Genomic DNA, 26,784 nt, shown 5'->3' on the forward strand with positions numbered 1-26,784 from the left:
ACTGTGCCTACGTCTGAGGCTTTTCTGGAGAGCACAGTAACATGTATGACAGCAATTCAAGGGCATGTTGGTCAATACCACTGCAACAAAAATAAAAGGAAAAAAAGAGAAAACAACAACTAAGTGTCTCAGAATAAGCTACGAGAGCACTCGTTCGCTTCAGTTTGTGTGATACTTCTAAACTGTCACTATTTCAGCGGAGTTCAGCAAAGCTCGTTAGGAGGCTTCAGTAGATGATGGAATAGAATAACTGACATACGAAGTAAATAAGTATAACAAAACTTCATATGAGCAACTCTGCTCAGTGAACTTGCTTGTCACGGTGCAAAACAATCCTCTTTGCTGACATAATTTGACGATGCGCACGGAGGAATAAACAAGATAAGCAACGTGTCACGTAAGAATAAGAACAAAATGCATAGACAGAAGAGGCAGTAGCAAAAAAATGTCTCAGTGTCCACTTCTGCACACTCCCCAACTATTTCTGTTTCTTCATCAGAAAGGGTGTAGGCAATGTAAGGGTGCCTACATCATTATCTCAATGTAGGCTAACCAACTAGTCCTTGCTCTGCCTAACGTTCCTCTCTTACCTTTGCAGATATTCTCTGTCCCTTTGGCGCTTATCGACTGCCCGCAGGGTAAGACCCACTCATGGGAAGCACGCACCGATAGTTGCGTACTTTGCTCAGAACGACAGCGTAACTGAGGCAACGGTAAGGAAAAGAACAAAACAGTTACATCCTTCCTTAAAATTGGCTATAGGCCTTTCCAGTTTGGGAGAGAGCAAATCTTTTCTTACTATGGCGCGTGAGTGCAAAGGCATGCCCTGCAGATTCTGCAGGGAATATTGGGCACTCACGCATAATTAACACAATAGTAAAGTGATTACGGGGACGCCCAGGAAGCTCGCGTTATAGATGTCTTAATGCAAAGTTGCGGGCATATAATTATGTCCTACTAAGGTTCTTCAAGAAACAACTCACTGGATGCCAGGAGTGACAGATGTATCACCCATGCTTAGCGACGCGCTTTGCAAATACCAATGATACACAAGGCCAATACCAGAGAGCGATAGACAAAAAATATGAAAAAGAAAGGAGACAGTAAAATAACATTTCCGTCATGCGCAGCGACAGCAAGAAAGGCTACTGGTATCATCGTATGCGCTGCGGCTGTTTCATGACACGAGCTTAAATAGCAGCAGATGACAATGACTGGTAAATTGAAAGTGCGCCGCGTAATCGCGGACACAGAGGACCTCACTGAAAGTCGTAAGGGATAAATGCACGTGACTGAATGGCAACACCAGCAGAATCAGCTTTTCGCAATTGGTGTAGAGGCATTAGTTTCGCTGCTCGCGGGCTGCGACTACACATACTCCCGACTCGACGGCTTCGTTACGGAACTGCTCCTCTCTGTAGCGCGAGGGAAAACGCGGCGAAAGAACACGACCTAGAGAAGTCTTCTAAAGAGAACTCGCAGAAATAGAAAAGAGCTTTTGACACCATCACAAAAGCAGCAGCATTCCGAGCTTCTAGTTCCGTCACGGTTTCGGGTTCAGCATAGCATCGAGCCATCCATCATAGCCGACGTGAACGTAACGCGTTTCCGCCAACGGCTTCCCGGTCATCCGAAGGACGTGTACGAAGTGACAAAAGAACTCGGGGGTCAGCCGGAATGATATTGATTTAAAAAAAAGAGAAAAGAACTTTCCACCCAAGCTGAAAAAGAGAGAGAAGGGATAGGAAAGCTCTATAGGCAGTATCACTTTCGCTTGAAAAGCCAAATAAAGAACAAAAAAAAGAGATATAAAGCACAATCTTTAGATCGAGAAGAGAGTCGCGAGATAGCGCTAGAATATAGCGACAAGAGATGTCAAAGTAGGAAGCATTTTTCCGACGCCAGGAAGGATATTCCTAAGTCGCCTCGCTTCTCCTAATGATCCGCAGTCTGCACGCTATGCAGTATCAAAAAATGAAGAAAAGACACAGACGATAGCAACGTACCACGTCTTCGAAGCGCGACCCAGACAGCGCCAAGAATCGCAACTTCGTTGCCAGAAAGCTGAGAAGCAAGCATTACTACTTTATTTTTTCCCCTTTAGCTCAAGCTGAAAGGGATGCTCACTAAGATGCACGTACTTCGGCTACCCTTTGCGTAAATGTTTTTCTGTTTTTTTTTTGTTTTTTGCCACGAATGTATAAGACGACTGGAGCAGCACAGTCGTCAAGCAACCACTCCGCCACAGCCGGGTGGTATACACCGCCGTCGATATTCGGAGGCGTTCATTCGACGGTAATATACATTTCCGCGCGACGTCAGCTTGATCCTCTTTCGCAGCAAAATGGGCAAGGAGAAAAGGACAGGGGGTGAGATGAGGGGGCGGGGTGCAGGGGCGAAGACTGATCCCAGTCACGGACGCTTGAAGACGCACTGCTCCCACGCTTCGTGTTTTACATGTGAAGGGTGTCTTGCTGGGCGATAAGCCACGCATTCGTGCTGAAATTCCGCAGCTCCCAAGCGCCAGCAAAAGGGTTCGGATACAGAAACGCATAAACGTGAACGCGTTTGCGCGCGGCATACAAAGAAGAGATTTCTCGTGACGGCTTTGAGGACGCCGCGCACTGAATATGAAAGCGTGCCCGGGCCGTTTCCACCGCGTTCCTTGTCTTTGCCCGCGATGATCGCGTCTTATTTGCTTATAACTGGCATGAAGAGAAAAGCCTCTCGTACGTGAGCCCCTCGGCTTCGTCGAATTGCCCACGAAAGGTTCTTGTGACATTCCGAGTCTCGAAATGTTGTCGAGAGCACCCGGTACCACAGGACAACGTCAGGAAAAGAAAGTAGAAGCGATAAGGTCGGCCGTAACTCGCATTTCTGCCTAGGCTAGTATTGCCGTTTATGTCAATAGCGACACTCGTCTTTACTGCGTACAATAGGTACAAGCAAAAAAATGGGTTGGTTCAAACTATTTTAACAACCATATTATATGCAAATGTTTGCTCATGAGCAGGTGTGACGTTACCCTAAGCCCTCATCATTCTGCATCTGAGAACTCTTCATTAGCTCAGGCACGAGGGTTATTTAAACCTCAAATACGGCGCTACGCAGGGAGGGGGGGGGGGGGGTGAGGAGGAAAGACAAGGAGTTTAATCAGACTGCGCCCAGCTGGCTACCCTGCACTACATTTTTTTTTCCTTCAGGATTTCAGAGATTGTGTTGCACTTCTTTAACATGATGGTTTCTGTCTGCTTAAATATTTTGTTCACAGCCTGAAAAGACCGCAATCTTTTTCGTGCGAATTAAGAGTAGCCTGATTACACTGCGTGCATTAGCAGCGCTCTATTTTGGGCGTTCATAGCTCAAAGTGAGTTGGGTGGTCCACATTTTTGCCTTTACGTTGCTCGCGATGAGATTCGATGAGAAAGAGTTTGCAAGCTGCTTCTATTTCTGACAGACACGGGCTCAATATACAGCCGTAGGCGGCTGAATAAAAATCACTAACGAAGTTCACACTATACACTAGGTAACTTATTTTATAATCACTGATAGTTACACTTCAGAGCAACAATTCAGGTCTCTGATGCAGGTTGCGTTGCTGGCTGATTAACAGCTTCGCTGAAAGAGCGCTGCACGGCGCCAATGTATATTCAATCCAAGCTGGGAAATCATGGAGCTTGTGTTTTATATTTCGCCAAGTAGTTAGAAGCGGTTTCCGTCACGTTCGAACATCGGTTAGTTCATGCCCACTCTTTTATTGTTGCTCTGTCGGAGATGATCAGTGCAGTATTAGGTTAAACCCAAAACAGCACAAGGCCTTCGTTTCTCAACTAATCCCCCGTTCTTTGCAGGTTTACCAGACGCTCTCATTTCGTCGGGGATTTGCGCCTCAGTTTGGCGCCACATCGCATGAGGGATTTCATTTCAAGTTTTTATGAGTCTGCAGGTCAAACCGGCGTTGGAATCTTCATGGCACTTGTAAGATATGCAGGTAAGGGACTTCAGCAACTTTTAAGGGCTGCACATTGCTGACCAACGCATAATTTATTAAGGTATGTGTCATGCATTTGATGGAACAGTTGACCCATCACTTCGTCAGCGCTGCAACCTATGAAAAAACGCGGCCTTACCTTCCACGCCGGGCACACTGATTTTCAATTACTGCGTAATTATTCAGCCACAGGCAAGGCGTGCGTACATTTTTGCTTACGCCGTTTCTAGCAGAGCGGAGCGGAGAATCAGTTTCCGCAGTTTCCGTGCAATGACATTGCCTCGAAAGCACTTCGCGGAGTAACGTGAAGACGTTTTCGACAATTTCTAAAAATAATATATGTTCATTATTCGTGCTGTCTGTGTAGGCATTTGAGCCGGGACATACAAGAAGAAGAAGGAAAGAAGGCGCAAAATTGGTTTGCACATATTAGAAGTGTGTTATCGCTTTAGAGGACTCCCGCCGAAGTGGCAAAGGCATTCTTTGTACTTTTGCAATGCACACGGTCATCTCTAACTACATTTCAATCCAAAATATGGCGCTGCTGAAGACTGAAAGCTCAAATAAGTTGGCCAAAACAATATCCTCTTTGGGCCGAGGACTCTGAAGGTGAGAACTCAGTTGCGATAGAGCATTATGAACCAATTTTTCATGGACGCCATTTTCCAAGTTCATTCATTGCCCTGTGGTTATGTGAACATCAGCTAAATCATCGTACATGACGATGAATGCCGCTATACCACTTGGTAATAATAATAAAGATGTTGATGGTGTCTATTTTCCATGAAATTGATGGAGGGAGGAGGAGGAGGGAAAGAGATAAGGAGAAGGCAGGAAGGTTAACCAGAATAACGTCCGGTTGGCTACCCTACACCGGGGAAATGGGAAAGGGGGAAAGCAAAGGTAACAGGGAAAGAGAGGAGGAAATTGTGGTGAGTTCGCTGAAGTGTGGTCTTCCAGAAACTGCATTAATAGTCACGGATGCTATGGGTAAAAGGTGCTCTTCGTAGAAGAAATAAGCTTGTCAGCGACAACGAAGGCAGTGGAAGCCGATGAGACGTAGGCAATAGAAGTCCTTCTCTCGCAAAGATCTCCAGCTCGCTCACATAGCCAAGAAACAGACAGGGATTTTAGCCAGTGTAAAACCAGCTCTGATCTGCACTGCCAATCATTCCAGTGAGGCATAGCGCCCGACATAAGTGAGAGTGCCTCAAAAATAGCCTATCCAAGATAATCACCCTGAATTGTTCTTAAATACTTAAACTTGTCCCTTGAAGGGTGCGCACAGCTTCAGATGGCATCCTACAGGTCTAAACTATTACTAAAGGTAACAGCTTTCCTGGTAGTTGGTCATCACTGTGAATGCAAACGCACACCACATTTTTTAAGAAAAATCTCACCCCCAGTTTGGCTTCACTCCCTGTAACGATAATGTGGCTCAGTGGGCATCTTCGATTATCCGTCCCTCACGTACAGAGTGGTGCTTTCAAGCAATGAGCGTTTCTTACGCAGCGCCTCATGTGGTCCTGGACAGTCCGGGACAACAAATCTAAGATCCCTAGTGTCACATGGTGCCTGAAAGTGCTATGTGACGCATGGTGGAAAGCAAAGTGGCACTCTTACACGTTTATTACTAAATTGTGGCTGTGAGACGACATATGCGCAAGGATTTCAAAGCGCTTACTTTCACTCTGTTCCAGAATTCGCACGGTTCTATCTAATCGGAAAGGAACGAAGTATCCTTCAATGCCAGGATTATGACCGACTTTCCAGTGACAGCGTGCGGAAATTCTTCCTTAAATGAAAAAAATAAAAATAAACAAGGTGTTTCGCATTCTACGCAATGCAATACGCAAGCGTAAATGGCAGTCGCTGTCAAAGAGTGTCGGGTAACGACGAGGTGTGGGTCCAGAGCTTAGCAGCCAGTATAGGTGATGACTGCACTTTGCCGTAGGCAGGTGTTTTCACGCGTAAAGGATCTGTATGACGATCGCTTGCGCATGCGAACCGATGGTTCCAACAAACAAATGTTCACAAATAATGCTATGAGATTCTGGAAAAACTACAGGTCCTCCGCACGATCGAGAGTATCAACTTAATATGCAGGGTGTTCCAGCTATCATGCACTAAAATTTCGGATCGGTATCATTTTAGTGGGGTAGCTAGATAGCCGTAAGAAAAACCTGGTCTGTTAATGCCAAGAATGCTATTTCCATCAAGATAAACGGAGGACCATACAACTAAACATTACATTACAAGCATTACATTCTATGTTCCATCTGTGAGGTTAAACAACATGTGGCTCAACCTTGGGAAGGGAACCGCCCAAAACACTATGTGGTGGCTTCATTTCTTCCGCAAAAACGTTCCGGCGCTTGCTTTGAACAAAACAGGTATATTGTACGTAACAGGTGCCTTTCTTTAACGACAACCAACATTGATAATTGATAAGTAGCATATGTAGCATCGTATGGCTACCGCAACAAAATAGTAAATATGCAAGTTCCGGCAGCAGAGCATTTTCCGAGTGCAGCAAGACGTACGAGCACAAAGATTTTCAGCGCTTAGCGGTGCCGCAGATCTGTGAAGGCCCGAATAGAGCAGGTCGACACGGCAACGATTGTGGTGCGCGCGACAGCGATCGTAGTAGCGTCGGCATCTCTATTGCAATGTGCCGACGCCAACAATCTGCAAATGATCCGCCTACGGCGGCAGAGGAGAAGTCTGCAGACAGTCGGATAATTTTGTTGTCAGTCTGCAATGACACGACGGCCCTATCCTCGCACCTACGCGGCCGTCGTGAAACATCGAAGCTAATTTCTACAAGTGCTGCTCATTTTTTATCGGCTTTACCCGCTCTCGAAAAGGCACTCCGCATATTCGCTTCAAGAAACACTATAGTGCTACATTTCTTTCAAGTCTGAATAACGATTTACCAGAGCTGCGCGTTTGTTTACATCGGCACGTACGCCCACAGTTTGTCGTTCGCTTCTAATACGGTGTCAACTTTGCCGCTAGAGCTGGCATCACATTGTGATGGAATGTTGCAAAAAAATATTTATTCATATGAGTAAATAGATTCGTAGATATTAAGGTTAGGTATGCAAATGAGGATTGATGGCTTGGATGAACTTAGTAAAACGAAAGACAAGAAGGAGGCGGCTGAAATTGAAAGCGCCTTTCGTGCAAAACTCCATGAAGGGGACGCACGAGCTGGCAGGTTTTCTTCTGATTCATCTGGGGCATCATTTCTCTTTTTTTTTTTTTGACGGCGATGTTGCATTGGATTTGTTACCCTGTTCGCTTGCATTAGAGCGCTGTATATGTTGGTTCATTAAGGCGCTCCACTAAAATTTACATTTCCTTTACCTTCCTTCCGTCGCATCATTTCACAACAATAGGGAAGCAAAATAACATATACGGGATATATAAAGAGGTGTTGGTGTTTCATTCTTCAATGGGTAAAGAAGCAAAATTTACCCAAAGGCGGAACTTTGCATAGACATTCGAGTTTGCAAAACCTAACCGAGATCGCCGGCTTTGATCATTACAAAGAAAATTCGATTATTGGCTTTCCATTACGAACAAAGAAAAGATGGCAGGCGGCTGGGAAACTAATCGATTTATGGCCAAACGTCGTCAGCCAGCGGGCTAGTAAAACTGTAGCCGTGTTTGCACCCGAAGATAACCAACGTTTGCCCTTGCTTCTTTTTTTTTTCAGTATTACGGTTCTTCTGATTCTTTGCCTACAACAGATTTATTGACGTCTCCATTGGCTCTGCTAAACCTGTCCCTGTGGGAACTGCTTCGCACACGGCTCCATTGATCTTCATTTGAATAGGGTGAATAAAACTCGGAGCCATTTCTTCTCACCGAATTTGATTTCGGTCCAAAATGGAATACCCTAACTTGGAAACCATTTTTCAGGAGCCTTCTACTTTTCTGTACTGCGAAGCTGCACAAATAGCTGCAGTTCTTCGATTTCCCCGAGGCGCTGCGTTAAAGTAAAATATCAGTGGGGCAAATTAGTTCGTTTTGTGCAAGGTTTTGAAGGAGAAAACGATACCTTAAATTTTGGAAAGCTAGTTTGCTAGGAATATATACATATATTACATAGCACAGCGTCCTGTCTTAGGTAGTGTGTGAGAGTTTAGGATCAATGTTACGTTCGAATCCAGCAACTGCTGCTAAATTTGTGCGACTAGTGGTTTATGACACCTATCGACCAGTTTCACGTTTATGAAGGCTGTGCTCAAAAAAAAAAGATAGAAACAAGCATGCCTCTGATATGTTTGTTATCTGACTTGCTTACTCATTTAGCGTATTCGGAATACTTTAATTCGGGTGTTTTACGTGCCAAAATGACGATTTGATTATGAGGCACGCCATAGTGGGGAATTCCGGACTAATGTTGACAACCGGGGAATCTTTAACGCACCCCGAACGCACGGAACACGGGCCTTTCTGCATTTCGCCCCCATCGAAGTGCAGCCGCCACAGCTGGGATTTGATACCACGACCTCGTGCTTAGCAGCGCAACACCGTAGGCGCTAAGCCACCGCGGGAATTGCGAATTGGGAATACGCCTGCGATAATATGGAAGTCTTGCTATCAAATTTCATGGGCGTAGGCACTTTAGGCAGCACTCAGTCGGCGTACCTCCCGCTAAACGTGTGAACACGTTGCCAATATTTACGTACTGTCCCTCTATTTTTGCCAGCTACTCATTTGCTAAGTTGTCATTGTGAAAACAAGTAAACTTTATTAAAGCCGGAAGATACGCATCTTGTAGCTCGTTTTACAGCAAGGTTAGGTTAGAAGTGTATCCGAAAGAACTTCAAATATCACGGAGACGAACATTTGTATTAGGCATGTACCCCGTAAAACCTCTGTGAGAGACGTACAGGGGGACATTTAAGAAATGGTAGTGATCACGGCCTCAGGTTTGCGATTAATTTCTCCATGGCGACTCGAGAGAGGGAGAGAAGGGGGTGGGAGGGGGTGGGTCGTTTTACTTAAGCCTTGAGAGGTTTGCCTGGTGGCATGTATATAGCATGCTATTACCGAACGGGTTAAATGACAAATGAAATGGCGTCACAGATAATCAACATAGACAAAACACACCTGAAGACTCAACAAGCTGAAGTATCGTATTTGAGGCGAGTGTTTTTAAGGAGGGTTAGAAGTGCCTTCGTTACATGAAATGCACTCATAACCGCTCGCCTGGCATTCTTTGGCCACATCTGGCCAGCTAGTGCGCCACAAACCACCATATTATGCTTATCAACGACGTCAGGTAGAGACTCTTCTAGACTGCTATACTCGGCGCCAGGATAGCAGGTTGCTGAGAGGAAAAGAGTTCTGAGTGGTGGCAGTGAGCAGAGAAAGACGCGAATACGGTACGTATCAGGTTATATATATATTTTTTTTTTTGCAGCTGTAATTTAAACCCCGTGTTGTGCAGGAATGCAAGTAACGCTTAAATTGCTGCGCATCTGTATTTGCGATCGGGCCAGTGTACAAAGTACTACTTGCATAGTAAGCGCTCGATTGCCGATTTTGAAATAGGTACTTAAACAGCGTCGTCTGTTCTCACGTATATTGCGGGCAAACCCCAAGGACGGTTGTACTGTTTCTGGTATGTCACAACAATCGCAGTTGGCAGGATGGGCACGTTGAAGTAGGCTGCGAGTGTCAATGATGATAGCAGACGCGTTAAATATAATAGCGTGAACTCTGAATAATTTTGGCTTCTTGTTCCGCTAGCGCCACCGCGCCGCCGCGCTGGAAGCACTTTGACGGAAAGCTTGATATTAGCGCTTTGCATAAATCGTTAATTCCAACACGTTCTGGTTTGACACACGACACACGGTTATGACTGCTCCTCTGCTTTTTTTTTTTCTTTTGTCTGCGTTTTGACAAGAGTCTAACGATTTTGCTAAAGCGGCTCTTTTTTTTTTCTTGTAGAAGTAGACAACTCTCAATAATTCGCACGCATTGTGAGTTGAACTTCGATGCTGACACCTTTGTCTGAACAACTTTTAGCCGTCCCCATTCGACGCCCTCTGAAGTGGCGTCACAGCCTTCGTTCCTGTGCGGACCAGCATGCGTGAAAACCTGAATTTCTAGGTTTCAAGCAACATTTGCTTTAGGAATGATAGCCCAACCGTTAGATATATTCGCACCAGAATGGTTCTCTATTTAGACGGGATGTGGACATTTTTACTTCTGCACACGATTAGGATTAAGTGGTCTACTTCGAACTAAGTAAGGCAGCTTTTCTAGCATTCAGCTTCGCAGCTTCCAACTGAGTAAGGTAGCTTAGAACGACAGAAAGCTGAGCTAGTTGGTAAGGATTCATTATGCAAGAAAGGTGAGGCGTGCAGACAAGGCACAAGAGAAGTGGACAACACGAACGCCGAACGCGTTCGTGTTGTCCACTTCTCTTCTCTTGTGTCCTGGCTGCACGCCTCGCCTTTTTTGTATATTGAGTAAGGCAGCATTTCCAGCATTCAGCTTCACAGAAGGCGAAGGCAATAATTTTCAAACTATTGCGTCCTGTCGATTAGGTATTCCCCAACGAACGGAATGCATTAGGATTTAGCGCTCAAGCAGGGTTAAACTATTTCACTGCCAATTTTCACCCGATCTCGTTTGTTTGTTGCAGCGCTCGCGTCGCCGTGCAAACGATAGAGACGCGAACTCCAGTCGAATTTAGGGCTGTTAAGCTGGTAACGCCATTCCACGGTGCTTCGGTTCAATGATGGGTTTCGTCACGATAGCAGAGCGCGGGATATATCCTGTGTTTTTTTACGCCTTTTTACGCATTGTCGGCAACAACCTGGCAGACAAGGCTGCCCGGTCTGCCCACGAAGATACCCAGACGCGTTCAATACCTTTGGCGAGGTCGGACGCTGCCAGGGAACTTCGCCTACATGCACGCAAAAAGTCGGTGCCTTCAACTGCCGATTATATAAACTGGACCCCACGCTACGGCTACAAGTGCCATCTAGCCTTTCCCGCGGTGAAGCAACCTTGCTGTACCGCTTGTGGCTGGGAGTAGCGTTCACAAACTCATATTCCTTTCGTTTGGGAATGGCCGAGAGCCCGATATGCGATTCCTGTGGGTGCGAGGAGACCATCGAGCACCTATTGTGTACCTGCCCCCGCTACGATGTACAACGCCTCCCTCTGTGGGAAACTTTGCACCGATTAGACTTACGACCTTTCACCGAGTCAAAGATACTCGGACAGTGGCCCCACCCGTCACTGGCACGAAAAGCGAATCGTGCATTACTGCAATACTTGAAGTACACCGGTTTAAGAGACCGTTTACAGTGTCCTTGTGCATAGTGTCCCGCCCACACGTACTCAGTGCTCACTCTCTCCCTTTTTCCTTTTTCTATTCCCCTTTCCCCCACCCCCAGTGTAGGGTAGCAAACCGGATACTCGTCTGGTTGACCTCCCTGCCTTTCCTGTCCTTGCTTTCCCTCTCTCTCTTTGTTTCTCGCGCCTTTATAAGTAAGAGCGGCAATACTTTTGCCATGCCTAGTTTTCGTAAATGCGCGAATATTTCATAGAAGCTTGACGGCCGCTATGTCACCATGCATATAGGGAGGCTAAATGCACCAAATAAATTTAGGCTGGCAATTGGTACTATTTCAGAACTCTAGTGCCATTATTTAGGCGGGAATATTGGGATAATATTACTGATATAAGTTCGAAAGCTTTCCTATTTATTTAATTTTGCGCCGAAATCACACCGGCGAGACATGAAATCGGTCATCTTAGTTCCAGCTTCCTATCTCAATAATTGTTTCATACTTTATTGTGGAATTTTTTTTTTTTTTTTTGAATGAGAACGCCTTTGTCCTTGGTTTAATTTTTTCCCTGGAGCTTTTTTTGTTATTTTTTGTATTTTAGAACCACAGATTAGGCTGGGGTGTAAAATTAAATATACCTTTTTTCAGAAACAAGAAAAACAGCATGACGGTCAAATTCGCCACACGAATTCTACATAATGGTGGCTTTAACTCGAACCTTAAAAAAAATCAGTTCCTACATTCATCTCATAAGAAAAAATATTGCCCTCATTTGTCACATACCGTAAGCCAGATTTTCCAAATATGTATATACATTTCTTCAGAATTATAAGTCGCACAGTTTTTCACCGTTTTAGGTTATGATTATTTGCAAGGGATTTCAGTATATCTAAGAAAACTCCAGCGTAACCGATTGAATATGTTCCAGAAAAGGTAAATTAAGGTTCGAAAAATTTTAAGAAAGTGATTTTGGGGAAAACGCAATTTTAAACCAAGAACTAGGCTTCAATGCCCTACAAAAGCATCCCTGGCGGAAAATTTTGCAACCGCAACTTATGGAAATATTAGAGATTGAATATCTTTAACCGATCTAGCCATATTTGTTGTAAACAATACATGCACGCAAAAAAATGATAAGAAACAACGTGTAAAGAAACCTTTAAAGCTAGGAGGCACGGTTTTGGTGCCATTCTTTAATTGCTTCGAGCGCTCCTGCGCGCTCGCCCCTGCACGGTTCTGTGTATTATTGTTTAGTATAGATACAAAAAGTCTGTTTTTTCGCTCAACTTGCCCTACCATAACTCCTTAAAGGGATACTGAGCAAAAAATATGCAGTAATCGGGGAAGCATCGAAATCCGGCTTTGAGGACGCGAGTTTTCAGATACGCAGCGTTTATTTCCCATGTTTTTAAACGGATGGCTGTATTTTGGGGGGTTTTGTGAGCGCACGACACCTGCACGCCGACCGCCGTGAGGTCATGTCTGCCGGCTTGCAGCACCACGACCAGCAACCATAGAGTTTCCTACAATAATTACTAGGTGGAAATCTGGCGGCGCTGCGATCCTTCAGCCACCACGGGAGTGATGAATACTACATAGATCTGGCTTATCTTCCTGCTTGCGGATTCAGACGTTCTTGTAGCTTTGTTTACTACGTTTTCTTTATGCCTTCATTATCGTAAATTGCGGAGCAATCTATAATTTTCGAAGTGCAGAAGACGCTGATAACATGCACAATCGCTACTAGTTTCGATGAATCAGCGTGTCGAAGTGGCCAAATCGAAACGCGCCAAGCGCCTCAAGGCACTTGTTTTCCTGCGTTAAATTCATAAGGGAGTTTTATCTCGCTTGCCGATGCGTGCGTCCGTGGCGTAATGGTTTCGATATCGGGCTTCTGTGCTTTAGGTCCTGTGTTCGAATGCTACCGTGGGACAATTTTAGTAATGCTTAATAAATTACTTATTACGCAGTACTTTGTTGAAAATGAAGAGTTTACGAAGTCACGAAACCGTTTGAAGCCTGAAGGACAAGCTTTAGGCAAATTCATGCACTTCCCATAATTACCATGCTGGCTGAACCGGCCCCATCGAAGCTCCGGTAGAAACTAGCGCCTGGTTTCCCTCTAGTAATCGTTGCACGACACTCTATGGCAGCAACACACGTGGGCAGCCGGCGCTTGCCTGACGTCCGCGCGCTTTGCTCTTTGCACCCATCTTTGCCCCAGCAAATATGGGTGCTCTTTGCACTCAATGCAGCGAAGTCCATGTTGACTGCAACGGGCGCTCAGCGCGAATATATATCCTTCGAAGCATTGGCTCTGCCGGAAAGGTATGACACGGCTTGTCTCGCCTGGCGATACTTTTTCCGCACCCTTGCGCGCAGCAGCGTAGAGGCATTCTACGGCGTTGTGCCAGGTGATTCGCCGATGACATTACAAAGCAGCACACAACACAAACGGCGATTTTGAAGACTTCGGCACAAGCTCCACTTGCGAAAACAAGTATGCCGCCAGAGCAACTGCGCAGTTGAGACGTCGTTCGCTGCCCTCCAACGCCGACCACGTCTGTGGAGAGACGCGGGCGATGGCTGGCACGCCGGTATCCGGCACCGACGACGACACAGAAACGTCGCTTCCTCTAGTTCACGGCGCGGCCGCTAGACGTGGTATTTTGGAAAAATACATTAAATGCATTATTTTGCGCTAGTTTATGCCTGAAAACAAGGTTGTGTCAAGCAATTTCAGCACCCACGCTTTCATTTGGGATAAAATCTCGGCAGCAAAAGTTTAGCTCAGCATCAACTTGCAGCTATGAGCTCGGCTCCGGTTGCCGCAACAGAGACGAGAACGCAGGCATAGAAACGGGTGCGACAGTGCGGTCCCAACGTCCTGGCGGAAGCCTTTATGTGATTTGTGTTCGTCATCTCTTGTGTGTAAACTTATCAATTAGGAAATGGCATTGTGCCAAGAACATTGTTTTTGGTTGCTGTAGGATCACTTTCGGCATTCCACATGCAGAGGTGCTACAGGATTCCTCACATTTAACAAGGATGTATGTACATACCTATTCAAAACACTAACGTACGTATACTCTCAGAAGTGTAGAAAATATATATATATATATATATATATATATATATATATATATATATATATATATATATATATATATATATATATATATATATACACACAAGTAGTCGTGCGAGAGTATTCAATCAGTTTTCTTGTCGCATAAGGACTGATAGTTGATGCTCCCTATTATTCAACATTTTCCTATTATTCGCTGTACAAGACTTGTACTATGTAGACAGGCGAATTTAGTGGCTTGGCAGATTTGTTCGTTTTTTCGGAGAATGAGGAACTGGGGTAGTTCATGGTTCCGCTGAATCTGACCAACCATCTCCTGTCGGTCACATCTTACCGCAGCCGACCGGTGACGCGAGTAAGATTATACTATTGTCAAACGCGGAAATGCAAAAATAAAAAGAAAACAACATGCATACGGGCATGCCTCCCTGCGGGTTTTTAGAATGCGAGTCCTCGCGCCTGTGTTACCCCATAAAATCTGATTCCTGCTTCCGGAAGGATGCTGTTTCTAACGAGAAGCTTCTTTTCTTCTCTTGTGGTGGTTGTACACGGGGGAAGGCTATTTTAAAACGTTACTTTACCTGCGTGTTCTGTCACGTGATAATTTTCTTTAAAAGCTATTTCATATGGGGTTTTCTTTTTTTTTTTATCTGACCTTGCCTGCGCTAGCGATTACCATTTTCGTCGCAGTGTCTCGCCTAGCTCTCACCGAGCGCTCTAACCCCAGGATCTTGTTTGGGCAGCGAATCCGCAAACTCGACCGCGCCTGTCTCCGAAACGGCTCTCCCATTTCTGTCTATCAAGCGCAGTGGGGCTCCTCCGTGTTTGCGCTCGCTCTCGGTCTGTGTGCTCGCTGGTTCATCGCGCGAGGCGGACGGAGGGGGTGGTTCTCGATTGGGCCTCCGTGCAAGAAGGCGACGTCGGCGCGCAATCTGGGCTCCTCTATTAGCAGCGGCCGGGCGTCGTTTGCTGGCGTTCTTCGAGTGAGGCAAAAGACAGCGGGCGAGTGGCATCTGCGTCCTGTTAATCAGCGCCGTTGGCGGTGCGCCGCATCGTTAGGCGGCCGGCCGGGATGCGCGCGAGAGTGAGAAAAAGTGAGAGGCGGGGTGGTGACTCCGGCTGGGCCACCTTCCCTTCGCGCGTCGCCTGCCTCCCGAGTTTCTTCTTCAGCTTCTCTCCCCCTTTTAAGCGCGTGTCGCGTCACGTCTCCTTCACCCTTTCCCTTTCTTTCGCTTCCCATTTCTCGCTCCGGCTTCGCTTTAGCGCCTCCCTCTATCGCGGACGTTGGGAGAGTGCGAAAGACTGACAACGATAGCGTACGTATAGGCTTCGAGACGGCGCGCCTCGGCTTCCGCCGGGAACTCCACGTCCCGTCGGCGGCTCTCTCTCTCTCTCTCTCTCAAAGTACCACTCCAGCTTGTCTGGCGAGCCGGGATTCCGCCGGAGGGTGCAAATTATTACACCGAAGTACGGCGGATGCTTATGATAGCGGCGCGGCCACGCCGCTGCTTTGCGAAGAGACGCGGCACGGCTTTCGAGCGTCTTGAAGTGTGATGATAGGGACGAGATGTGACGAGAAGGAAAAGGAAGACTGGAAAAGAGCGGAGCGGGGAGTGCGACAATAAAGCGTGAACTGATTATGTGAGTCTGAGTAGCGCTTTCGTTTACTCCGGAATATTTGCGTAGAGGCGCGGTTGGATGGTCGCTGCATGCTCGTTGGGTTTAACGCTGTAATCGTGTTCGCGACGCAAATGTGCAGCGCAGACAGGAGTGGTTTGGAAGCGATCGCTTTTGTTTTTGGCAAAATGAGATGAAGGGTTTTCTGGAATATAAACCACGAGGGCTGCGCGGTAAATGTTCGATGCGGTTCAGTCTAGCGAGAACGGTTACTTGTGAGCGAGTGAGTGAGACAAAGTGATGTTGCGTGTGCTATATTTGTGTGCATTTTTTAGCTGCCACAGTTTTTCTTTGTGTCTCTTTGAGCCTACGCATTCTGGCTGCGCAGCGTTGTACTAAAACCTGTACTTCCCTATCAAAAAAAAAAAAAAATGCAGATAAGAACTCGCCAGTTTCAGCTTCCCTATTTTTCAAGAAGATGTGGTACCCAGTGCGTTTCTGCCCGAGAACACCGTTACCATAAACGTTGTTGCCTCTAAGAACGCGACTATAAAACTATAAAATCTATCCTTCAATGTATCCATCCTGAATCAGTTTATGAATTTAAATAACTTCCGTAAGTAAGACGCTTAGGAATGCGGTGTTGTCGGATGAGAGAACAAAAGTGACCATCAACATATATATATATATATATGGTCACTTTTGCTCGCTGAACCGACAGTACCGCATTCTTCAGAGTCTTAGTTGCCGAAGTATATAGTTACGGATTTGTATGTAGTATATATATATATATATATATATATATATATATATATACGTTAACGCACTAAAAATATTACTCCACAAGAATCACAATCACCAACCCAATTTACGCGCCCTTAATTTACCTGCACTAACACGCCGTTATTCGATAGGACAATAGGCCAAAGGCTCTAAATGTATTAACATTTAAAGTGAAATCGGAGACCTACACATTTTCCCTGCCATGAGTTAGCATCGGCACATTTCCGGTTTTGGTGCTCGGAACAAATTCATGACGTTTATAAATAGGCGTACTTCCTATTTCTCTATGGCAGTGAACAAAATGCACCGGCTGTGCTTGAACTGTTCTTCCTCGAGTGCTGGCAGGAAATTTCCGCAAAGTTACCTTTCAATGCATTTGTTCGCCCTCCATACTACGAACAGCATTAACAACTTCAACAGCGTGAACGCTACTTCTACAACACTTTCGTGACTGCACCGGTACGTATTTTACTACGTCGATAATAAGGGACGACTAGTTGCTTTCTCCCAGAGTGGTTGCTAGCATTCCATTATCTCGCGTATAATCCCGCACCGCCGGTAGATAGCTTTGTTTTGCGTCCCTTTCATGCCGATAGCACTTATATATGGAAACTCCAAACGAATTTTCGCCGTCGTCGTATGGCATTGCATGTATCAAATGTTTCAGCGAACACTTTCAAACGCTTTTTTTTAAGGTTGCCTGTGGCAAATAGCACAATCCTAGTTCATGAGCTGGTCTACTCGAAGAAGCGCGCGTTACTTGCACTGAAAATTGAAATGCATAATCGATTAAATAACAAAAATACACTAATTAGTTCCAACTAATTGCCTTATGGCCCATATTGCAATTCACAAATTCTAGCCGTGGAGTTCGCAAGGGGGATGATTTGCTTGGAACGAATTCACATGTTGACACCAATTACGATATATTAATTGCCCAACTCCGCGGATAATTGTTTTGGCGTTCCGGTTAATTTTTTAACAAAACGTCGTTTTATGCATTGAAGCACAAAATTAATTGGAATGCATTTGCATATTTCCGCAAAGTTCGAGAATTAATATCTCGAAGCAGGTGTCATCCTGAGAATTCGTTCAGGTGAATCCATTCCCCTTGCAAACTCCGCGGCTAGAATTTGCAAATTGCATAATGGGCCATAACGCACTTAAAAGTTAAATAGCTAATTCTTATTAATTCGTCGAATATGCATTTAAATTTTTTGTGCGAGTAATGCCCGCCTATTTGAGTAGACCAGCTCACGAGAAGGTTTGAGGACTAGTCAAGTTGCTCTTTTGCAACTTTGCCTTATATTCTTCATAAACTTGTATATGTATGGAAATGAATTCATTCATTCATTCATTCATTCATTCATTCATTCATTCATTCATTCATTCATTCATTCATTCATTCATTATAATTGTGCTATCGGCCACATACAACATTTAAAGATTTGCGAAAGTGTTCGGTGAAACGCTCTGTTTTTAAGTATATATATACTGTATGTTTATCGATGTCGTATATGCTAGTTATGCTGCTACGCTATTCAGTCAATAAGGTTGCTCATACCAGGTTTTACGTTCTTGATTGAATTGTTCCTCAGAATGTTGATAATGGCAGCCCACCAGCAAATGTCGTGATTCACAGCGCGAGCCTTTTATCTTAAATTTTTTCAGACAATTAAACGTTAAAAGAAAAAAAAAGAACCTGAAAGTAATGTAATTTTACTGGCGCTGCTCCTTACGGGCAGCGTAGTAGCGCCTGTGCCATACCACTACATGCCTTACACAGTGATTTAAAACCTTTAGAGATGCCAGAAATTTTGATGCACCCGCCTATGTCACGTCCGCGTTAGTCCGACTCGAGCATAGTTAAGGGACGCTGTGCGAGAAGTTCATGTGCAACGCTAGACCTTGCTATCGCAGTCAGTACTTCACCCTACCGGCGTAAATGTGAATATTTTTTTCATGCAGTGATTACGCTGCCATTCGCTAGCAGCTTCACTTCGTCGTGGTAGTTCCAGTGCTGAGCAGAGAAGTTGACTCTTTAACCACCATGTCATATTATGCAGACTGCAATACTAACAATTGTAAATATAATTGCGGCTCGCTCATTTTCTTGCAAAGAATGGTTGTTGCCTTCGGGTTCGAAGCATCAGCTTGAAGTGTACATTTGGATGGTAAAAAAAAGTGATCAGCATAACAAGGGTGCGACAGAGAACAAAAAAAAAAAAAAAGACGAGTAGCCTAACGCTGTTACAGTGGAAATCACCATCTTTTCGTAAGCAGTATTTTTGCGATGTCATCATCATCATCATTAGCAGCAGCAGCAGCAGCAGCCTGGTTACGCCCACTGCAGGGCAGAGGCCTTTCCCATACTTCTCCGACTACCCCGGTCATGTACTAATTGTGGCCATGTTGTCCCTGCAAACTTCTTAATCTCATCCGCTTCCCTTCCCTTGGAATACAGTCCGTAACCGTTAATGACCATCGGTTATCTTCCCTCCTCATTACATATCCTGCCCATGCCGATTTCTTTTTCTTGATTTCAATTAAGATGTCATTAACTCGCATTTGTTCCCTCCCCCAATCGGCTCTTTTCTTATCCCTTAACGTTACACCCACCATACTTCTTTCCATAGCTCGTTGCGTCGTCCTCAATATAAGTAGAAGCCTTTTCGTAAGCCTCCAGGTTTCTGCCCCGTACGTGAGTACTGGTAAGACACAGCTCTTATAAATTTTTCTCTTGAGGGATAATGTTCATGATCTGAGAATGCCTGCGAAACGCACCCCAGCCCATTCTTATTCTTCTTTTGCGATGTACACACCATCATATCGTCCGCCTGTTGTATACACAAGCGCAGGCTACGCGACTCTCACAGTCTACATAAGGCGCAATACGCAGCAAAAATGACCAAGTGCCGAAGTTAGCGCGCACACCTCCTAGCGGCGCATTACTGCAGTCACGTGGTGAGTTCAAATGCCAATGGTGGGGGTGCACGAAGTCTCGTTTTTTTGCGAGCGCTGGAGCCGCGAGTGGGCATTCGCAGGCGGACTGACGACAACGTCGTTATCATAGCCGTAACCGAATGGGTGGACTGGCAGACGCAGCATATTCAAGTTTGAGCGCGGTACTGTTGCCAGGGTGAAAAAAAGCAATACACAAATATGGGTGACCAGTGTCATAACAACTACAACGAACAGTGATCAACCATTGGATAAATTACGGCATCATTTGAAAAGCTAGTCATTTGGGCGCTGCTGAAGAATATCACAAATAAGTGCGTGTGCAATGCACCGATTACCTCAGTCCATGTGAAGCTGCATCAATATTTGGAGTTTTTTCAGCACGATGCACGATAACAGAATGCGCGTGTTTTATCCGTTCCACTTAACTTAGTTTGTAGCTGCGTGCAGCGAGGGCGAAGCAACGGAGGCCTCTATGCCGTCGTCGCGCAGTAAGGGTGGTGGCGCCATCCGTTGCCGGGGAGCGTCTCCATCCCATCGCATTCTCTGGTGTTCAATCTGCGAGCTCCACTTTCATTCTTCTTCGTGGTCTTTAAAAGACGTTTATACGCATGTGTGTTGATGTGGATCAGTGAAAAAGTAACAAGGTAGTTAGTATTCATACAAAACATAATGGAGCAGCAAACAGTTTCTCTCAGTACGCTTGCCTCTCTTTAACGTCGCTTGAAAACAAGCTCATTATGGGTTTTGTGATTCTACCAGTACCATTTGACCTCATACATGCAATCTGCCTATTTCGTTCCATTTAGTCACGATCAACGATAAAATAAGAAAAGTACTGCGTGTCCAGAACAAAAAATTGACCACGCAAAACGAGTAGTCTTGCCGCATAATATAAATACTCTGAGGGAACTTGAACCAAATGTTCTCCCTGACAGAAACTAGCAGGGAAGAACTGCGCGAACTCTGCCTGTACATATGTGAATAACAGCACGGGATATAAGCAATTGTTGCCAAACAATATCGTCCGTAATTGGTACGGTCGTATAAAGTGTGGACCGGAAAACTAAGCATCTTAAAGACTGAATGACTGGCTGCTTTGCCAGAGGGTGAAAAGAACATGATGGTCACTATAGGAATCTTTCCCATCTGAAGAGTTATCTTTGCTTGTGAATAATTAGCAATGTATAATGCAATTTTTTTCTTCGTATGAAAATATGAGATAGCATACCCATCAAAATTGGGGGCTACAACTGCATTTGATTAACGTTACAAACCTTGATATCTCAAGTAATCTAATCATACCTCGTAGGTGAGACGTGCTTCAACCGGCAAATTTCATTTATATTGTTTTTTTTTTGGCGATGTGTATTTGTGTCCCATAGATGCTACTTGCGCACTAAAGCATAGCGCAATCCTTCAAAGTGCTAGCTCACAAACAATCTTCAAGTCAAAAGTTCGAATATATATATACATATATATATATATATATATATATATATATATATAGAATCAGTCATCTTAAAGAGTGTTTGTTGTTCCTCTTAAAATCCTTCCATTCCAAGTTAATTTCACATACGTTTATGTCTTCACCGCCAAATACCAGAACGTACCGCTTCTATTAGCAAGTGATTCCTTATTTCGCAAATATTCTGCAGTCATACACAGCAACAAACTTGTACGATTTCTCATTTATTGTTACAAATGTTAGTACATCACTGACCAAAACTTCAAAAAAAAAGCACGACATGTACCAAGAGAGAAGGTTTTTAGTAGCTTTCCACCAGCGTAAGTTTTTATTTCAACATTGAGAAACATTTCTCAGAAAAATCTTTTTTTTTTTACTTTTTGCTCTGAACGTGATGTACACCAGGCAAGACATTGTTATATTAACACAAGGAAGAAACACAAAGAAGCGAGTAACATGAATGACAACTGGTGCTGTGTGTGCGCTCTAAGGGTTAATTAAGCCTTGCTGCTGAAATGCTGTATTCAAACAAAAACAATGCACCGAATGTTCTTTCTCTGCAAACTGCTCGTGGCTAAGTACTCAGTCGCTTTTCGGTATCCAATGCTGCGGTACAGAAATTTTGTTTACGACGAATATAAGCTCTGTGCAAGTTTCTCACTTTTATTTCAGCAATTCGCCATCCATAACCGGCCATTGAGTCTGAATAAATGCCCTTGGCTTCCACAAGGAGAAACTTTAGAACTTCTATATCACAAACAAGCGCAGGAATCAATGTTGTCTTATGTGATTAAGGTTGAAGCTTACTTTAGTAAAATAAGAGTACAAATCAAGCATAAAGAAATTTTACCTATTGCCGTAAAGCCGCTATTATACATAAAGTGCTACCTTTCTTTCAGAACTAAATTCGTTCATGTATGTATCAGGCTTCGTATTTAGTGGCCCACTCGCCTTCTTCACAGCTGCATCGTTTTTTTTTCCTTGTAGCATTCACTCCGCCTGAGTGACAGGGTATGCCAAATTAGTTTTCTTCTGACGGCCCCACCTGTCCTCAAGGCCAGCAGTTTTCATAGTTGTTTCTTGTGTTTTTCCTTACGCTACAGACTACTCATAAGCATTATTTAAAAAAGAAAATACGTAGTTTGGTGATGCAAGGTTTCATGATATCTCCCGATACAGTTCACTGTGAGACAAAATAAACCATAATAAGCTATCGGCTCTGATGTTATGACTGACTTAATATTACCTATTATTTTTGGTCTTGATAAAGACTATGTTTTTCTTTTTCAAGTCTGGGATGTGCTGAAACATGCAGTCAATTGCGGATAGTATTTTTGGCGAGAGAGCTGTGGCGTTGGTTGGACGCAGGTATAATTACTTTCGAAAGTTTCTCCTTATACCATTTTTTAATACTTTTCTTGTTCTGATAACTCTAGGTAATTTGTACATATCACTAGAGTAACTTGCTCGCAGAATGCGATTCGTTTACTGCGCTTTCTAGGTTTTACACAGCTATAGTTGCAGAAAATGAGAAAAGTTTCCGTGGTTCACCAAAAACACCGCGTCACCATCGTACTTGCAATATTTACATTGAAACTTGAGGTGCCGCAAGAGGTGAGATAACTACAAATATCAGGCCTCAGAAACTCACCCTTTAACCACTGGGAAGAAAAAGTGCCTCGAAAGTGGTGCTCAGGAGCGATCCCTCGGAAACTGTTGAAATTCCTCTTGGGCAAGTATTGCAGTCCAGTCTTTGCTTATCCTCCAAGAAATCACGAGAGGAAGCTCACGGTTAGGGTAAGTCACGATACCTTTCCGTCGGTTGTACCAACATTGCGCACGACTGCCTTCGGAAACTTCACCCGAAGTTCACTGAACTCGATCGATGCATTTATCCCAAGTAGCACAGCCTTCGTTGCTGAGCCTCAAGTTGGAACGCAGGCGCGAAACTGGGGAGGCCTGGGAGCGAGCACACAGCAGCTCTAATTTTCCTGGACGACACCTTTTTTGCGAAGTTGGGACAGATGAATAGGGACAAGAAAGTTTAGTTGTGCCAACACTCTTATGTTGATCGAAGTGCCTGGCGGCGGAAAAAGGAAACGCGGGAAAGGTAATAGGGAAGCGGGGAACTCGAGCTAAAAAAAATAATCTAGCAGTGCGCCTTTCGCTGCGCGCTTCGCAAGACTGTCGAGTTGAACACTGGGCGTCCGGGCACGGAATTCGCGGCCGCCGCTTCTCTCCTCTCAGCGCCGCTTCTCGACCCGCCACCACCGCCGCCGCCTCAACCGCCGCTCGTCGTCGCGCAGCATCCGGAGCGAAGCGCGGGTCTGGGCGCCGCGCGGCTCCGGCTGGTGCCACCAGCGACACCATCGGCCGCCGAGCGCCCCCCTACAACTTTCGCCGATGCCGATGCCGCCGAACGGCGGCTGCTGCTGCAGCCGGGGTCGGCGGGGGGTGCTTCCTCCCCCACCCCTCCCTCCTACGCTCCCCGTCGTCTCGTTTTGATTTTTTTTTTCGGGATTCTAGCAGGAGCCGAGGGTGAAGAGGGCGTCTTCTTTTCATTTCTCCCTGGCGCTTGCCTTTATTCCCCTTCCCCCATTTTCTCGTTCTTCATCCTAACCAAGTCCCTTCGTTTTCTTCACTACTTTCCACCATTTCTCCCTTCGTATCCCCTCCAGCTTCCCCACAGCCTCTCTTCAGCCCATTCCTTCCCTAATTTCCCCCAATGTCCCCTTTCATACCATAGCGTTACCCATAGCCCTTCCCCGGCATGTTGTCTCGTATAGCAGTTCCCTCTTCTCCATTTGGTCCTCCCGTTCTCTTTCTCTCCTCGCTCGCCCCTTCACTTCGAATGGCCTGAGCCACCGGGCGTTCTTTCTGCTTGGTACACTTTAGTGCTCCCGCGCCATTTCTGTTCCCTTTCTGTCCCCAGTGCACCGATTCTGCTGAGTCTCGTTTTCATTTCATCGTGTCCACCTTTGTCTGGTATAGTCTCCTTTTCTTTTCGTTTTCCGCACTTTAACTGCGGTTCTTGTCTCTGCTACATTCAATTTGAACCTGTTTTCATGGCTATCCGTTTCTCCCAATGTGACAAAAATAAAAAGGGAGGCTGACTTGGAAGGAGGGAAGACTTGGCACCCCTTTCCTTTCCAGTCGTCTCGTGAACTGTTCCAGCTCTCTTTCCTGGTAGTGGTGGTGATCCCGGGCGTTTCCATGTCTTTCTTGCCCTCTCGTTCCGTGTCTTGGCCATTTCCGAAGCCTTCTTCCGTCTTGGTGGCCATCGCTCTCGTCTTGTGAAGCGTTTTCACTTTCACTGTTTCGTCCGCTTCATCATCGCCACAATTCCTGACTTAATACTTCTTACTTGCCGTTTTCCTTGACATTTTCTTTCTTACATTGACGGTGCGTCTTATTGATAACCGGCTTCGTTGCTGTCTTCTTAACGTCCACACTTCTCTCTCCGCCTAACCCGGTCCTCCTGCAGTTTTTGCCCTGCATCTCAGTTCATTGTCTAATAAAGCCGTCTCTGGTTCGTTACCTCCTTCGCGTATGAACATGCCTCTCAATTTGCACTGGATCCGTCTCACAGTACATTCGTTGCAATGCACACCCCCAGTAAAATACAATTTTTTTTAGAATTATAATGATGTTGACAACTATTAACATGCTTCTGACGGTACCAAAGCGTAAGAAAACCAACACAGACAAAGGAATATACACACACGCCACCACCGCCATACCACCAAGAAGAATACCCAATTATTGTTTATCTGAACAAGAAACCAACGTTTGCCCATAATGAACTATGTATAACGCATGTGAAGGAATACATAAAAAGCACACGCACACACACATACACCCAAGCGTTTCTATATTTTATGGAGGACAATACGAACACAAGACAAAATTAAAAACAGGATTCATAAGTTCCAACTGAGATTTTGCCAGTCCGTGTATTTTCTGCCCGAGAAGTACTCTCCGTGGTCCAACAACTACACCTGGGGCATACGCTGCGGTGCCATACGGGGGATTTCATCGCTTGGTTTCGTGCGCGCTCAACACACTCCATTGTGAAGATGACAAACTGGCCCAAAGCCGAACTGTACTACCTTTGCTCATACCGCACAAAATGCAGGCGCTCAGTCTTGTTCATAAAGTTAAGGGCGGTTTCCAAAGCCTGAAATATTTCAGGCGTTGGAATAGTATGTAGAAAGCTCGGTTCTGTTCGTGTAGTTGCCCGCTGTGTGGGCTTTGCGCAGCATTCTGCGCGCAGAGAACAACTTTATTTTTACTAACGCCTCTTCAGTGAACCCGAAAGGGATTTAGGAAATAAAGTGTACTCTCTTTCTTTCTCTCAAGAGCAGTGAAGCTTAGAAAGTCTGCTAGGTACTATATTAAGGAATATAATGGCAGTGGCGTTGATGTAGCCTACCAGGTCGATCACCCAAGGCCCCGTACCAAGATACGAAGTGCACACGCTCTCGTCAATAAAAGCAACAGTAATGAGCAAATTATGATCAGATTCACACCAGCTGCCTGTTTTCTTGCATAATATAAGCTTCCCTCCTTCATAAGCCTTACCCCTTCCTTTTTATTTCAGGAGATTCCACAGAACAAATTGGTCTATCCCGGTTCGGGTGAAACGAAGACATACACACACACACACACACACACACACACACACACACACATATATATATATATATATATATATATATATATATATATATATATATATATATATATATATATATATATATATAATGTGTGTTTGTGTGTGTGTGTGTGTGTGTGTGTGTACGGTCTGCTCCGGACCACCGCTAGTTGGACATCCCTGCTTGAAGGGGCAGGACGAGTCTGGAAGATGTGCAGCGGAATGCTAACGCACTTCCCTAGCATTTAGCAATAAAATGCCAAACAAATTTTTATTCCGGAAGCGACGACACGAATGCTCGATGTGCGTCTTACCCATTGCGCGTCATTAAACTTTTTTCTGAGTGAGTTGCCATATACTTGATTTGGAAATTATAACAGCGCTAACACATGAATCCGCAAATGAACAAGGACGCGACACAAGCGCTGGCTGTCAACTAAATTTTATTGAACGAAGACGGATACCTTATATAAGGCGAAAGGCAGAGGTGAAGTGGAAGGGAGCGATACAATGGGGAAACGCCCCACTGCTGTCGAGTAATTATTTTCAAACCGTTACGTGTCGTTGCCACCGCGCTGAGCGTGTGTATTGCTCGCGCGCGAAAATCTGGACGGACGTGGGAGAAACGAACGACGCCAACTGCGATTGGCTGCAAGCCCATACAACGTAGTAAATAACGCTGCAGGAGCGTTTGAAGCTACGAGCACGAAAGCCAGGCAAGTTCGTGTAATGACCAGCATCATCTTGGTAGCTGAGCAATGGCAGAGCCCCACTTCTGTCGAGCAATTATTTTGGGAGGGCAAACTATAAGTGTGCGTTCGGCGGGCCTTGTCAGTGTGCAGCTTAATTGAATGCGCCTTGCTCTTCTTTCTGAAAAGTAAACAAAAAAGGAACTTACGC

At 45.1% G+C, this 26,784-nt stretch overlaps 1 long non-coding RNA gene across 1 annotated transcript in view; it reads left to right on the plus strand.

Annotated features, from left to right (window-relative positions):
- Positions 1–605: 605 nt before the first annotated feature.
- LOC129385043 (uncharacterized) overlaps positions 606–26,784 on the plus strand; it is a 176,003-nt gene continuing 149,824 nt past the window's right edge. Inside the window, exons 1-2 of the long non-coding RNA XR_011894783.1 lie at positions 606–713; positions 3,852–3,991. This is a non-coding gene — a long non-coding RNA (uncharacterized lncRNA). The remainder of the gene's footprint in view (positions 714–3,851; positions 3,992–26,784) is intronic.

This window comes from Dermacentor andersoni, chromosome 5 (assembly GCF_023375885.2).
Source record: "Dermacentor andersoni chromosome 5, qqDerAnde1_hic_scaffold, whole genome shotgun sequence".
Taxonomy (NCBI): domain Eukaryota; kingdom Metazoa; phylum Arthropoda; class Arachnida; order Ixodida; family Ixodidae; genus Dermacentor; species Dermacentor andersoni.